This window comes from Struthio camelus, chromosome 1 (genome assembly GCF_040807025.1).
Source record: "Struthio camelus isolate bStrCam1 chromosome 1, bStrCam1.hap1, whole genome shotgun sequence".
Lineage (NCBI taxonomy): Eukaryota > Metazoa > Chordata > Aves > Struthioniformes > Struthionidae > Struthio > Struthio camelus.
The window spans coordinates 103,121,556-103,136,475 of NC_090942.1; the positions used below are offsets into that span (position 1 = coordinate 103,121,556).

General features: G+C 36.6%; 1 protein-coding gene across 5 annotated transcripts in view; it reads left to right on the top strand.

The window, feature by feature from the left end:
* EPHA3 (EPH receptor A3) overlaps positions 1 to 14,920 on the top strand; it is a 234,633-nt gene that overhangs the window by 77,561 nt on the left and 142,152 nt on the right. The gene's annotated exons all lie outside the window — the stretch shown is intronic.

Below are 14,920 nucleotides of genomic sequence, written 5' to 3' on the forward strand. Positions count from 1 at the left end.
CTTGAATTTCTTTTCAGTAGACTACATGTTTCTCAGATACGTTGTTGTTGTCAAAATATTTGAAATTTTGTGTGCATTTTCTTAACTTTGTGGCTTGATATGTAAGTACTTAATACTTGCTACTGAGCTGTATTGATTAGCTGGGATTGGTTAGATAAAACAGAGCATGTTTCAGTCCCTAAATGTGGATAGATTTGGAAAGTGAGTATTTGAACTTTGAAATTGCATTTTACTGAATTGCTAATGTATATGACTCAAAATCATTTTCCATGAAGTTCTGGTTTCTGCAAGCTGTGGTTATGTGAATGCTCCCAAGAACAGACTACACCAGGGATGTTGACATTCTCCAGAAATGAGTCTTTTAAAAATTAGGAAATTTGTAAGAAAAACACTTACTATATTTATTCAACTTTAATATTAAGCAAAGTGATGCTTTTTGCATAAGTACTTTTTGGGTTTTTGTGCAAATCGAATGTTTAGCCTCTTTTCACAGAATGCCTGAAAGGGTGCTGGTGGGGTTGAAGGGCCTTTTGTTAAAATAAATGAATAATTTCAAAAATAATAACAATTTCTGGAAGTACCATTATGAGAAGGAGTAGTATTTGAGGTATTTACTGTAGTTTGCATGGGGTTGTGTGTGTGCATATGCCTGTGCCTATATGCACAAGAACAGAAATTTAGAAGCTGTTGATAACCTTACTCTTCTGCAACGGCCTGAGAGCGCCTATTCCTTTTCATCGGTCCTACAGCGGTCTTCATGTAAAACATATGAGTCCTTGGGAGCTACTAGGAGCTCACTGAACCAGAGTAGTATAGGCAAGTAGTTGTGAGTCCTGTTGCTCTAATTAAGGTGACCTGTTCTTGGACTATGCCAGGGAGGAGTTGGGAGGAAAGGGATAAGAATGTCTTGTGTTTGGTTGTTGCTTTTAAATGGATTTTGAATTGTTTTTCCCCACAAAATGAATGCACTGGAGAGATCAGTCTCTGATGCTTTTCTGCCGTTAGCTACAGATACTGAGAAAAAAAACCTGAATTGTTCTTTTAGGCGCTGAAACCAGGAGAGGATATTTTATTGCTGAGAAGTGCTTTATGTAGGGCTTCCTATAGCTATACTTCAGAATGCTAAGATGTTGGTGATTCTCTTCTAACCATTTGCTAATTATAGAGCCCATGTCCTGTTAAATGATTGAAGGCTGATGATTTAGTATTTCAGTTACACCTGAGCACAACAAGACAGCCACTCCAGAAAATCTCAGAATAAAACTGAGCAAACAAAAGTTGAGCATTTTATTAAAAACAGATTCTCAGATGTTTGGATAGGCAAGGCATTTCCTACTCAGTTCAGCAGAGGTTAGGGATAAGTGCACATACATGTATGAGTATATTTGAGGGCATATTGTGAGGACATAAAATCATACTGTCATTTCTTTGCATTCAATGTTTGGCTTCAGCTTCATCTGTTGATCAAGGGAGTGATGTATGATGAAACTATTAACAGTAGCGACAGGCCTTTCTGGTTTATTCTGATTTAGTTGACATATGGCCCCCAATAAAAGTTAGTTGGACATTATATGTATCAAATATTTTCAGTGTGGTGTGATCGAAGTGGCACTGTAAAAGCTGTAATACAAAACCTCACAGTTGTTGGCATCAGTAACTCTGCAGGAGTTGGAAGGCCCAGGAGGAGTTCAGTTTTTCTCATAACGTTTTGACCTCAGGCTCAGGGCTGCTCCTTTGTTCGTTTTCTTCTCTCTTCCTCTTCCTCTTTCTCTTGTAGGATTTGAATATGGGGTTTTTGTTTGCTTGTCACCAAAAGGCAATAGAGTCAGGATTGCAGAGTTTGAAGAAGTTCCAAAAAGGTGTTATGGCCACAATCTGGAATGAGGGCATAATTGAGAATAAATTTGTTCTTCAGTTGAAGTTTGAAAAAGTAGTAACAAATAGAAATTCTTACCTTCTCAGTACTTGGAAGTTTTTAACAACGCTGTTGTTTGTAACTATTTGATCCTACCTTCAGACTGTTTTTGTTCCCTCCCACCCCGCCTAGTACCTATTTTCAGAAACAATGTCATTTTACACTGGCAGGAGCTAGTTGACTATTTAAATGAAGGACCCTAATGGTATAAGATCAGCCTATCTAAGTTTCTCTGAGAACAGCTTCTTTTAGTAGAGGGGAAAAATATTAAGCTCCAGTCATGCCCTCAAATAACATCGGTTGTGCCATTTTGCATGTGTGATTCCAAAACGGCTTCCTTTTTTCTGTGTAACCAGGAAAAGAGGACATAAGGCTCTAACCTTTTTTATTGCAGGTGCAATACAAACATACCCATGTTTGCATCTATGTTCTGAAAAGCCAGGATTGGACTGCTGACTTTACTCAGCATCTTGGGTTTTGGAAGATTGTTTTGTTCTTTGCCCACTAACAGATAAGCGTTTTATGAGTACAGCAGTATGCTAGCTGAATGTCAGTCAGTTAAATAATCAAGGACCCATTTTACCGTGACCCTCCTTGTTCTCATTATTGTGAGTATATGCAGAAATGCCTCACCCTGAGGAATTTTGGTCTTCATAATCTGCTTCAGGTTAACTGCTGAAGATTTAAGCTCTGATCTAGCAAAGACGTTTGCACTGGTTTAGTTTTTTGCAGGGAGTAGCTTTATGCACAAAGTCATTCCATTGCCTGAATAAGCTTAATTCAGAGTATACAAGTCTGCAGTATTTGGATCCTACTGAAATTATGAAAGAATCTCAGCAGCAGAGGTGGTCACAGGGGTTTAGTACAAATCTACACCGCAGCGTCGTGGTTTCGGAGTTGGTTTTCTCGGCACAGATCTGTTGGATATTTTGATCTTGAATTTACTGGGGCTTTTCCCCAACTATAGACTGACTTGAAGAACGATCAGCAGTTTTATTTTGGGCCTCTGATGATTCTCTGAGATTTCCTTAGACATGAATGGAGTTCCCCTGGTTTATTTTACTATAGCTCTGAACTTGATGTAATCTGCAGTATCAGAGTTGAGAGAAATACATTGCATATCTCCTAAAGCATAGTTACGAAGTATGGGAAGTTATTCATATATAAGAAGAAACTGTTACGGATTTCTTAAGTGTCCTCATCTGATTCTTGAAACTACAGAACAATTTCCTATTTTCTTACTGTTTTATCTAGTCCAACCAAAATATCCCTGGTCAGATGGCTTTCTCTGCTTACCATATGAAACTGTTTTACAGACTAATTTTTCTTATGTTTAGAAAGCTCTTACTGCTATTCTTTCTACTAATTTTACTTTTTTAATTTTACATTCTACTTTTTCTATTCTTCTTGTGTCTTTCACTTTCAGAATTTCTTTGTACCTTCAAATATTTATGGACAGCTTCTTTTTTCCTACTTGTCTAGTTATTTCAATACAGTTGTTACAAGAAATATTTGAAGAGGAATTTAATAAATTAATCTTTCCTTTTTTCTGTTTGTATAACGTTCATATGTGTATCTCAGTTCTTTCATAAGTTCCTTAGCTTGATTTTTTTATGAAACATGTTCAGTAAGTTATTTTGTTAGCTGTAGGTTGTTCCATTAAATAATCACAAATAAAGTTTATGTGGGAGAGTGTGTTGCAGCAAACTCTGAGTTAACTCACTTTAATAAAAGAATTAAATTAGTTCCAACAAAGTCCTGGGGAATGATTACGCTACTCACAACCCCAACATGTCAGAAGCAAGCTGAACACTAGGCAAGGTAAGGTACCATGTTGAAGAACATGTGTATAAAGCTATTATTTTCTACCTCTTTTTTTTTAGAGGGGGGTATTAACTTTTATATACACACACACACACACACACACACACACACACACACACACACACACACACACACACACACACACACACACACACACACACACACACACACACACACACACACACACACACACACACACACACACACACACACACACACATATATATATAAAAAAAAGTTAACTACATACAATATATGTCACCTACAGTTAACCTGTTAGGAAATGTGTTCTGTTTATTGCTACAGCTTTGTAACCGTGTGCACCATAGTGATCCTATCTGTTTAATCTTACTGTAATACTTAATGACTGAAAAGGGCTTCTTCATCACAGTATCTCTTCTAAATTATGTCTTCATGCCATCTTGTCTAAACTGCATGTTTATAGTATCTTATGTGTCAGAATTACCATTTTCTAATTTGCTTAAATTAAGGAAACAAGCTGGTTGGAACCATTCTCTAAACCTAATGCTTTCTGGCATTTTTCGTTCTCTTCCTCAGTCAACAAGGACAATTTATCTTTCCCATTTGTTCCCCATAAAACAGCCGGAGGGAATCAAATCAAAGGTTGATGTGACTTAATAGTCTTTCTCTGATGGTGGCTTTAAAGCAGATTCTTTATGAACGAATATAAGAAACTGTATAAAGGGCTGTTTTACTGCGTATACCTGTTAGCTTCTGACAATCCACTGTTAAACAGCTTTCTAAGACTTAAGATGTATCTTGTAAGGAAGTTTATATATAAATTGGCAACAACGACCTGTCACCTGTTAATTCGTGTCCTCCTTTTTAGTATCCATAAGTTTTCGTGGCAGTGAATGTCATAGCTTAATATTGTTTCATGTGAAAACATTTTTTTTTTACTGTGTTTGAACCTTGTACTTCAAATCAATTTGATAAGGTTTTTCTTGTCCTTATAAAGTGAGAAAATAAAAAAATAATTGTTTGCTTTTCAGCTTCTGCATTAATAATTTTCTAGCTCTCTCACATCTAGTATTTCTCTTTCAAATTCTCCTTCTCTCTTAGTGCCTTCTCTATATTTGTCCTTGTTGGAGGACAAAATAACTGTTCCGTACCTCCTGGCTGTCCTAAACGTCCTGGACACTGTACATATTCAAAGTAAACTGTGATTTTTATGAAAACAGTGATGAGACCTGCATGCAGTGTTTAAATTGCAAGTACATCAGGAATTTATACAGTGGCATAATGTTTTGGAAAAGCTCAAAGATCAATAAAAGTGAAGGAGCATTCACATCACCTGCTTAGTGACTGGTTTGTACGTGAAGCTAGGCTCAGTTTTGTTTTGAAATATACAGAGAGGAAATAGATTTCACAATGTGAAGCTTAGTTAGTAGGGGTAATAGTATCAAAATAGAAGGAAAAATGTAGGATAAATGTTAGAAAAAGATGTCTTTATTGTTAGTTCTGTAATAATCTGGAAAACTCCTGGGAGAAATAGTAGAAGCTTCATTTCTGAAGATGCTTTTAAAAAATGCAGTAACCAGATGATAGAGGAAATCCTGCGCTGGCAGAGTTGGACTAATAAATCTCTTTCATCCCAAAAGTGTCTATTTTGTTGTTGGTTTCTTTCATGCATTTCAGAAAGCTTAGCTGGACATGAAGGATGATATTTTTCAGAATGATATACTTAATTAGCAAACATACAGTTGGCAATTGTATGTCCAAGTGGGAATACAAGTGAGCATGAAAGTGCTTTTGAATGCTTACAAGACCAAAAAAAAAGCTTTCTGTCTCCAGTTGTCAAATGGAAAATTCATTTGGTGGGCCTGGAAAGAATTATTTGCTAAGCACAGAATTACATTTTCTACATGCTAGCATTTCAAGGTATAGTCTTAAATTTTAGTTGCTGGAATTGAGTAAGTCTGAATTACTGTCATGGTTTTCTCTGCATTTCACTATTCAAATTGCTGAGGGCTTTTTTTTTTTTTTTTTTTTTAGTTTTTGGTGAAATTCTTGTGTAATAATGTGTAATAAAATTTTAAGTTTTAACCACAAGTGACTGACACATTTTCTATAGCAAAACCAGAAGAAAAAAGGATTTCATCCAACAATCCTTCCCCATGTGTATAATTCTAACCAATTAACCAAAAAGATTGAATGGAAGGAAAAGGGAGTAGAGGATGAGGGTGGGAGAGGTAAAGTTCGTCCACTGTGCCTGGTTATTGCAAAAATGACTTCACAAAGTTTACACTAAGTCTAAATTATTTAACCCTTTAAGTTATACAGTAAGGGTATCCCACATCCTATTTCTCTCTGTCCCTGGAATATGAAAAGAATGCCATCTTTGGCTGCTAAATCTGAGCCATCTCATTCACTGCTTAATTCTTTTAGTAGATTGAATACTGCATTTAAGGTAAAAATATGTAAAACAACATTAATACACATAATGGAAAACACCGTTTCTTGTTTTCTCTTTACTTCAATTAATCATTTGGTCTCTGCATAAACAAGTATACTTTTTACCTGCATCTACTTGCTGCAACTGTGAAGACAATAACATTTTCTCTTGGCAATAGCTGAGTGACTTAAGACAGGTTGTTTATACTTCTGAAGTATGTGATTGTAACTGTTAGGCTCTATATAGGAAACTTATGTTCAATAAGATGTAGGAGCTGATCATATGCAGATCATATAACAAAACTATCAAGAGGGGTACCTTTTACATGAAATCTCAAAAAGTTGTGAATTTTTTTTTTAGCAGAGATTTTTCTTACATTTGAAATATGCTTTAGATTTTAAAAGGGGATGCTGATTCTTTTTTTTTTTTTTTAAAGGGGAATCTTTATCTTCCAAGCTAGTAAACTAAAATGACAGCAGCTATAAATTATGAATTACTTTATTTGTAAAATATTCATTGTTTTCATTTGGTTCAGATTCCGTAACTACATAAGCAGAGCACACAAAGAAGGATTTACCTTTGTGCTTAGAATTTATTTAACTCTTAGGAAAATTGTCTTAGTGATAGTCAGATGGTTTTCACAGGGGCAGACGTATGCTGCACTGAATACTTTGGAAACATTGCCACCAATGTTATGTTCCAGACTGTTACCAATTTGGAAAATATTCTAGTTTGTACATTGTAAACAGTAGATTCAAAATGAAAATTTTTAAGGCAGAAGTGCTTGAACATAACACTGGTTTGTGAACAGATCTGTCACATGTCTTAGGAACAGGAAAAAATTATGAAGAAACATTCTGAAATTATTAGGAAGGAGAGATTTATTGATCTGCTATGCAGACTCCCGTGTCAGCAAAGGGGAATTATTTCAGCGCTCTGTGGTTATTTGAGAAGAGTCTTTACAAAATTCCTTGTAGATTGTGATAGAAATATGTAAACAAGCGTGACTGCAAGTATTTCTATTAATTTTTTTCATGTTGAGTGACTAAATGGGAACCTCATATTAATGGTTTAAAAAACAAAAAACTTTCTAATATTTCTCCTCAAGTTATTTAATACTGCAGTGTCAACATATTACATGATTAGGTAACTCAGAATTGGATTTTCAGAATATATTTGAAACTTGAGGAAATGGAAATATCTACTCAGAAAATGAATTATTTGCAGAAGTGCAAATGACTCTCAAAATGCAACTTAAAACAACAGAGTTACACTATATGTTTATTCTGTTGTAATCTCTTACCAGTGTAGAGATGTTGCTTGCTGTGCCCAATAATTCATTCCACAGTATGCTCTTGGCCTTTCCTTCCTTGTCCCCCTCACCTGCTTTTAAGGCAAGAAACAAACAAAAACATGAAAGCAGCAGAATATACCGGTACAGACCCACACTCCCCACAATTTACAAGTGTATATGCGAGAAGTTTACATCCTGTTTTTGACAGAGAAATTTGTTCTTGGATTCTGTGGCTCTTGTGTGCTCAGAACCACTACTCTTGAATTTTTGTACAGGGTTTTACTGCAAGTATCTTACAAATGTCTATCATAGAGAATCTTAAGGGATCTTGCTGGCATTTCCTTAACCTTTTCATTTTAATGGCTTTACTTCTTTGGAGACTTTCAGAAGATTAAAAATTAAATTAATAGAATCACTCTGAACATGTTTTTGCTTGTACTGTCTTTGGTGACTTTGAATATACGCGTAGTTCAGAGTTACACAAAGATTGCATTGTTGGTATGAATTCAATGAACGCACATTTTCTTCCATCGGTTTCTTTGCCACTTGTGTCTGTGTATAGAGTTATTTGACAATCCCTTATTAGTTCCAGAGTGGAACTTGTAAAGGCTAATAGGGGTTTGCATTACAACTGACAGCTGGTACTAGACTTTAATAGAGAGCAGTTGTAGTGAGAACTGTAAGTTTTGATAATGTTCAATGAAAATGCTCTTAAAGTAAGAACCATCTTGAAAGATGAGTACAAGAAGACAAGAGTCGTATACACGTCTGCTGCTCCTCAGCATGAAGCACAGGATGTTGTCAAAACATGCTGTTGGCAGACACCTAAATAACCAGTAATTGATATCAGCCTTTATTGAAATGTTTATGACTGCAGAGGAAGTATCAGAATTGACTGTTGCTTTGGATTACAAAATGAATAACAACAGTTGCAGTCATAATGTCTTATTTTCTCTGCATTTGAAGTTGTGTTTGTTGGCTGTATTTTTTTTTCTTGATAGTGTGGTTTGATCTGTAATAACTTAAACTTCACACACTTTTTAGGAATAACCAAGATTAGGAGTTCATTGCCTAGGATTTGTTTACAGCTTCAGCTTTAAGTACCTGTCTGCAATGGATACCTTGACAATTGGTGGGTCTGGTGTGCTAAAGCAGAAGTAGACTTAAACAAGGACAAATTCTTTGTGGGTCAAGGAGGCAAAGTATTTCACTGTCATGAATCTGTGGGTTCAGTGGTTGTCTACTGTAAGGTTAAAATTTGATGTGATAATTTAGAACAGCTGCTCTTTGACAGAAAAAATCACTTTCAGCAAGGGAAGAAAAAGACATATGGTAAAAGTTGACACTATGCCAACCCTGAATAACTGCAGAAGTGATACAGGACAGTTCTTTTCAACGATATGGTTGAAGTAATGCGTTTCTACTTGCCATTGGTATTTCCAGCCTCTGCTGTGTAGAGTCATACCTTATCTCATGATACTTCCTTTGTAGTTATTTTAAAATAATATTTTTATTTATTGACAATGATGATTAAGCGGCAGAGATGGGTTGTTGTTTTAAAAAGGAGTATTTAACTATATGAACAGAGTATTTAAACATTCACTTAAGTAACATGGCCTTTATGCACATGCTTAAATTCTATTAAATTGAGCGCATGAGTAGAATGAAACTAAATGAAGCTCATCATTTGCTGTGTTCAGCCTAGGCTATGGTGGTCAGCCCATGTGTAGGAGTAAGGTTGTGATCAGGAGTTCAAAATCTTAGGAAGAATTCATTTGTTCTTCAATTTGGAGGAGCCCTTTTGCACAAAAATTAGTTCTAAGTAAAATAAATATGTTCTCTTCTCTCTTTGGTTTGGCATAGATTTTTAATGGGAGAATAACAGAAGAAATGACTCATGAGTACCCTACTCTTGGCTCCCCAAAATGCCAATAAACAAGCAACCAAACCCCAGCCCTACCCACCAGCAGTGTACTTGTCTCTAAGGATGTATTTTATTTGCTTTCCCCGATATATGTGATAGGAATATGTGGCACAATGCTGTGTAGGGAAGAAAATAAAACGTCTTTCCTTCTATTAGGAGAAAAAAAAGAAAATCTCTAAGCTGATTACTGTAAATCGGTAAGACGTGTTGAAGAGGTCATCTGTTATCCGGCTGAAGTAAGAAAAGACATAACGTTTAGCTAACATTATTTAATAAAGTCAGACATCAAACTATTTCTTTGTTTTTATAACCTTATATAAAGTTCATTTAGACAGGATTTGACCTAACTTGAACAGTCCCCTCATCTCTGTAGAGCTAACTCTGAGATTTAAGTATGTACATGTAGTGTTGTGTTATTTATGAATGTGCTCTGTAGCTATTTTTTAATGTTATGTTATTTCTAAGAGATGATAAGATAATAAATAAGAATTACTGCTTTGCTTTCATATTGAATGGCATAATGTAGTCATTATTACCAAGCAAATTATTAAATATTACATATATTTTATTTAACAGGGTCCTCTCCAGCTACTGTAGTATTCTTTAGGTTACAAAACAACTTGAATTCTCTGAAATTTTAAGAGGATTTTTTTTTCTTTTTTTGAGTAATGTGATCCTAATACTGAAGTGACAGGTATAAGCAGTTATTTTAACAAGCTGCTCTTCAATGTATTCTAGCAATTTCCAGGTTTTGCTCCCATGAGAGTCGTGTGGAAAACTAAAGCAGGGCCGTGGGATTGCGACTTGAAGTAATGTCAAGGTGTATTAACCATGAACATGAGAGCACTGTTTCAGCTGACTTTAGGGCCAAATTTGACTGTGCGGATGGGGTGTCCCATGTTCAACCCAACTCATATGCCGATGTATTTGTTAACACATGGGATGGAATTACAGGCATACATACTACTTGTGCCTGACATTCAATAAGCAGTAATAGTCTTGTTTCTTACGCTGTGTGAGGGGATGAACTGGTGGTGGAATTAGCTATAAAAGGAAAATTGGCTTCCATATATTTTCACTAACTACAGCAGCTGGTGGCAGAAAAAGAGAGCTAAGCACATTTTGTTAAAAAGGGTCAGAGGAGGAAAGAGAAGAGGCGGAGAGAGAAGAGTGGAGGGGAAAACTTACTGTGGTAAGTAAAATATGCCTGTATAATTACTTCATTGAAAACTAAATGCTGCAGTTACTGTTCTTAAACAACACACAAAAAAGTTCTAAAATATGTATAGAAAGTAAGAGACTCATGAGAAGAGAAAGGATACTTATTTGAGTTCAGACAGGAGTATGATTTAATGGTGTCTTTAAAGGATGGTAAGTATTTCCATGCAACTCTTCTGTGCCCAACTGCTAAAAAAGGTTGAACAGATTTCAGGGGAAAAAAAATGTTGATGACAGTTTGAAGTCTGTGTTTGGGTATACAGTAGGCACTTCAAGTAGGTCTTACATGGAACTGGTCTGCATGTGGTGATAATAAAGTTATAAAAACGATGTATTAGAATAGTACAGATTTAAAACTTATCTGAAGTGTAGTTAACTGAGTCACATCTCCTGTAGCCCAATGACCATTGTCTAAGTGAAGTTGCAGTCAAGAAAAGATTTGTCATTTTCTTCTGGACTTTTCCCTATGAAGAAGGTGGTGCACAAAAGGTGTTTTTGTTTCTCTTCTAATGTACTGTCCAAAATTTTAAGAATATTTTCTTATTTCTTTAAGTTGCTGAATTTTTGAGAGCGCTGGGTACCTGGCAGTGCTGAGTACCTGGCAGTCTCAGAAATTATGGAAATGACTTCAAAGCTGAAGGCCTGCATCCTGTCCTGAGATCGGTGGACTATTTTTTCCTGGTACAGAGATTTCAAAGAGCCTTCTATCCAGGGAACTAGTGAAAAAGCACTGTTAGCCTTATGCCGCAGGGTACTTAACGGAGGGACATGAGATTAACTATTTGCCAGTGGTTGTATACATATAGTTTCCCTTTGTAAGGAAGGCAGTGGAGCTGAAGTGTGGTTCAGAGGTACGGTTTATCCTCTGCGTTCCTTGGAAAGAACTGCTTCCTACCGTGTATGTACGCAAACAGCTTCTGTGGCTTGGGAGGAGGTGTGTGTGGAGTGGGGTGGTGGCAGAAGTCCTGTTTCTTCCCAGGCTCTGCCCTCCCTAAGCACTTGCTTACAGCAGTGAAGAGGAGGGTATCAGCTGATGAATCGCTGACCTGGTTTGAGGAAGAAGATAACAGAGGTTTTAGGGCCAAGCTAGTTCTTGTTGACCCATACACGGCACCGGTGCTACTGTTCCATTCTAATCTATATTGGATCAGAAATGTAATTCCAGTATAAATTACATTAGTTCTCACTCAATTAGATTTCTAGTTTTACTTCTGATTTACTTTCGCAGTGAGATAGCAAGCTAATCTTTTACACTCATTCTCTTGCCTGAACAAGTAGAGCCTGCTGTTCCCTTAAAAAGTTAACTATTATTCTTCTAATAGAAAAACACAAACCCCCAAGTCCTCCATAAAAGCAGGTGTTCAAGCACAGGACTGTTTAGTATAGAGCTTGTTTAAACATGGATTAAGGGCTTCTTTGGAGGTACATTGTTTTTCTGTGCAATAATTGGTTTCTAGGACCAGCCTGATGTTTAAATTGCTGCCTTGAAAGCCAGGCATTCCAACTCTCCCAAATTCTTTTATAATTAGGGATTATCTTATAGCCTGTCAGTTATCCATCTGTTGCGAGGCTTCCTTGTCTATGTTGGAACCATAGCAGTCAAGCTGTTACCTCACACTTACGTGATAGCATCTGATCCACAGATTGCATGTCCACTAGGTTGAAGCAATCCGGAGTTTGGTTTGCTTTTCTTTATATGACACTAAATATTCTAGTATACTAGTATAAATTTAGCATATGTTTTCACGGTTACATACATGGTATTTTGAGTGTGATCTCTCTGCAAGAGGAAATAATTCCAGGTTATAATTCTCTCAGAGATCGAAGGGGGGGAAAAAGCCTATGTTTCAGATTATTTTTCATAAATTATTGTTTATTGGCAGTCTGTTTATATTCTTTTCATATCCTGCTTTAGGAATTCCACCATCTGGAAGGGCTTTTTTCCATGAAGTTTATAATTTGGCTTTAGAGCTGTTACACCTTTCATTTTCCTCTGAAGCACTGGATTGGCCCCAGCTAGCAATCAGCTGTAGCTAGGGGACACTGGTGTTCCTCCAGTGTTGATTTCTCTCAGGTACCTGGGATGCCACGTTCTGCTTCCCCTCTGTAGGTTAATCTTTTCGCTAGATTTGATGTTTTGGGGTGGGAAGGGGATTTTTCCCCCAGGTCACTTTGGCCAAGTCTATCAAAAGTTTGTCGTCATTTGCAACCCCCTTCCCAACCACACATGAAAACAAGCTTATATATTCACCTGGTACCTCTGATTTCTTAGGATCATGTAGGACTTCTTTCAAAAAATTCTTTGCTTTTGCTGTGACCTAGGACTTTGGAAGTGCTCTTGACGTCTCAGAGGTGCTGTTAGATATCGTTGTCTTTTATTATAGATTTTAAATTTATTTTGGAGCATGGCAGCCTGTTTTGTGGTGCTTGATGATGTATTGTGTTGACTTTCTGTGGACTGTTTCTGAGAGCTGAAAATCTCACCTGTTGTATACAAGAAGACCTGATTTAAAAACAAACCATCCAACTGAGCAAAAAGTATAATGTTGCATAGTGTCTTGGCAACCAACTTAGACGTGCATACTCTTTCTGGATAACAGTCATGTCCTTCAGAAATCTGAGGGAGTTTCTAGTTGGTGAAGAAGAAAATATACCATTCTTCCTATTGTAATTATGAAGAAATTTGGCATCAGATGAGCTTGACTGTGGCATACCACAAACTCTTGAATACAACAGGATTTCATTCACACAAGGTATGATTAAAAGTTTCTTTTATGTCATGTTAAAAATATTCTAAGAGGCGTGAAAACTGAGATTTTGTATGGAAATTGAAAACAAATTGTATGAAAACAGATCTTTATAGAGCTGTAAAACATTTTGTAGAATCCCACTGGAATGTCATCAAGAGCATGCTTGCAAGGCTTTAAGAAAATCTTTAAAAAATATACATATATATATTTTTTTTTTCTATATATATAAAACATTAATAAATTCCCGTAAAGTTTCCTGAGAAAACAAAGGCTTGTTCGTTCTGGAGGAGGAGTGCTGCTAAAGAGAAAACAGTAAAATGTCCAGTGGCTCTTTGGCTACCTTTTTCTGACAAGTGGGGCCGAGTGTGGAGAAGGCAGGAGGAAGACATAATTGTTACAATATAAGCAGTGTGCCTTGCCTTCTGCCTCGGCAGCTATCCCTAACATCAAAGCATTGATCTTTTTCTTTGTTGTTGTTGACATGACTTCTTGCCTCACCTTCCCACGCTGTGATGGGCACACAGACCTTTGCACAGACTACCTTTTTATCCTTGTATACCGTGTTCCTGTTTTGGTAAGAGAGAGTGGGTGGGGAGAGAAAGCCAGCTTTCTCTTCTCGAATAGCTGGCGGGCCGTTTGACTGAGGATTGATGTTCGTTGCTGGTTCTCAGTAGGAGTTAGTGGAACCTGTGACTGAGACAGATGATTGCACATTGGAGTCGGTCAGCTGAAAAAGGCAGCAGCAGCCTAGATGAGGAGGAATGCTTTCCTCATCAGCGAAGCTGGCATTCACATTCTCTAAAGGCAGGGAAGAGGGGAATGGTTGCCTGGTGGTGTACATTGTTTTTGTCTTTATATTTTGCATGCCAAGTCTCTGACCACACATAGGGCTTACTCTTGCTGTCTTTGAAATCAATTGTAAAGTTCCCATTGATTTAATGGGAATGAGCCAAGCTTTTCAAACAGTAAGGAATTCTTGGACAGATGAGAATTTATGTGGCTTTTTAATAAAATGTTATTTCTTTGAAATACCAGCTTATCTTTCTGCAGTTTAGGAAAGCAGTTCAATAAATCAGTGAATTAAGTTTCCTATTGTTTTTGTGAAATACCTTACAAAATGGATTATGAAGGTTGCAAAATTAGGCATGATCCAGTTGTTTAGTCAACTTCCTCTGTGGAAATCTTGTGCTCTGTTAGGTTTTTCAAAACCTCTTTGTATTGCATTGTAGTTTAAGTTATGAAACAGTTGGAATGCTAATAGTACTAGAAAAGCGGTATTTCTTGTCGATGGAAGTTGGCTAGCCTCTATAGCTAACCTGAACACAAACTTGTAAACATTTCAGTGACGTGCGTAACATTTGTGTGATACTGATACAAGTGCATGCATTATCCAGTTAAAACAGAAACAGTTGGCCCTGTGATTTTACTAATAAATGGAATCCATCTTTCAAATGAGCAATTTAATAAACAGATACACAGTTGAGGAGATTTCTTAGCAAATATCCTATCTGAAAATAGCTTTATACAGATTTATCAGCAGCTGAGCTTCACCAGCACAAATATTTACAATAACCACATA